The sequence below is a fragment of the Amaranthus tricolor genome, chromosome 13 (assembly GCF_026212465.1).
Source record: "Amaranthus tricolor cultivar Red isolate AtriRed21 chromosome 13, ASM2621246v1, whole genome shotgun sequence".
Taxonomy (NCBI): domain Eukaryota; kingdom Viridiplantae; phylum Streptophyta; class Magnoliopsida; order Caryophyllales; family Amaranthaceae; genus Amaranthus; species Amaranthus tricolor.
In genome coordinates, this window is record NC_080059.1 from 14275963 (window position 1) to 14278462 (window position 2500).

The following is a 2500-nucleotide window of genomic DNA, read 5'->3' on the forward strand; positions in this document are numbered from 1 at the left end:
ATAACTCCACATTCGAGTGAATAGCTCTATTTTCTGCGAAAATGTTATTGCTTCTCAAGCTATTATTGAGGGCTATTTTTAGGCTTTCAAGGCCCCTTTTCTTAGAGGGTATATATAACCCATTTTCTATAGATTCCCACATGCTTAGCCTTTTATGATTTCTCTACATTAGTTAATTGATCTTAAGCTTTCCTTAGTTCCTAAAACTCTAGTTTCATAGTTTTATGCTTTCAATCTTTTGTATTTTCAAGTTTCTACCTTTTTACATTTGGACTTGAAGCTTGGTTTATGAATCTTCAATACTTCTCTATTGTAGCATCAATATTGGTTTGTGAGTATCAATCTCTTTATTGAGTTGAAGTTTATTCATTGTATTTATTGCTTTGCTTTGCATTTATTGCTTCCCTAGAATAGTTACTGCATCCATCTCTTACTCTTGCTTGTTTTATTTCATGTTTATTATATTTATGGTTGTTGCTTCATTTATTACCATTGTCTTATATACTTCAATCATATGTGAGTAGATCTCTTAGCGGTTTGATTAGTGAAACCGTAGAAAAGGCTATGTTATTCATTGTTTAGGATTAAAGAAAAGATAACAATATTTGGTCATTGAAACCCGATACGAATCTTATCCTGCAACTCCTTGACATAGGGCGATTGTAATTTGTTTGTGTGATTTGTGGAACCACCAACTTCCTCTTGTATTCTTGGGTATCGAGATTAATTATTGTTTGATTTTCTCTAACCTAATACATCTTCTTTAAAATCACTTTTCTAAGGTGAATCTAATCTCAACCCCGTTTTCCTTCGTTTGATTTACATCGCTATTTAATCTTTCTAGTTATTTTTGTTGTTAAATTTAGACTTACCTCAACCATTAAAAACTTTTTGTGTTGACACATTGAGTTTTTTTGTTATCCCTTGTGACTTTACTCGTCGTTAAGGAACAACAATTGTGACTTTGACATCTCTGTTACGCAAAAAAATTCCTATAACTTTCGCAATTGACATGCAAATTGCATTGCAATATTAACACCTTATTCTTGTTAAACTTTCTATGAGGAGCATGCAATAATTGTAATAATAATCATTTTAAAGAAAAAATTCATAAAAAATGCAAAATTTAATCGAATTCTACCAACATAAAAAAAGTTACAATCTCATAACTCCACTAACCCTAGAAAATAGGTGCGGGTATTTCTTACACATAGACTCCTCGGTCTCCCAAGCTGCTGCTTGAGTACGTTGATTAGACCAAAGGACCTTCACCATTTTGACGTCTTTTCTCCTTGTACCAAGCACTTTAGTATCGAAGATCTCAATGGATTTCTCGTCATAAGATTAGTTTTCTTCAAGGTTTAAGGACTGGGGATCTAGCACATAAGATTTATAGGGGAACATATCGCTTTAGCCGCAAAATATGAAACACATCATGGACCTTACCAACTCATTGAGTAATGTTAGTTTATAAGCAACCTTTCGAACTTTCTCTATGACCTCATAAGGTCCTATAAACTTTGGGGTCAACTTGCCCTATTCCCAAACCTCATTATTCCTTTCATCGGAGAAACTCTTAATAGTACATAATCGCACACGGTTAATATCTACATAAGTAGGACGATTATTTAGGCATAAGTAGTACATGACTAAGTCATTGGCCAGGTAAATATGTACATCTTTATTGTATGTTAGGTAATTATGGTTTATATTTGCTGACTAAAGTGACTCAGAGGACGAGCTCTATTTTAAGTTGGGTCACATAATTTCAGAGGAATTTCATATGTACCATCTTTTTAGGCTAATCATATCCTAGTTTATTATCAATATTTTGTGTTTATGTGTTACGTTATTTCAGAAGCGTTTTTTTCATTTTTTTATTAGAAATTTTATCTAATCCATCACGATATTTGTGAAATGTTTTTTAAAGTTCATATTTTTGTACGTTGCAATTTATTATTGTTATCAATGTTATTAGAGCGTATTCTTAGAGCTATTTGTTAGAGATTTGTGCTTTTAAATGAGTTGTATTATATTTGAGTTTTAATTATTTGGATATTTGTTAGTTTGGGATGTTTGGTTTACATATATTTGACTTATTGGGGGGATTTAATCCGAAGACAAACATGATTTTTATTGTGACTATAATGCAACATTCTAGTTCTCTTATTTAAAGCTTAGGTTAACTTTCAAAAGCAAAGCTTGTTTGAGATTGAATATAATGTTGCATATGAGTCTTGTAACTTGAGTTGAGTTTTAACTTTGAGGGTGAATTTGAATTTATGATGGCTAGTATGCAATAATTGGGCTCTTATCGTGGCCTGAAGCTAACTTCAAAAATGAAGTTTATTTTAAATTGGGTAGAGTGTAATACCCCATTAAATTACGATTAAATTTCTTTACAGTTATATGAGCATGTCATATGATAATACTTTATGCCCTATGATGATCAATTAAATTTAATAAGCGTAAACTAAGTTACATGTCGAATAAAATTATT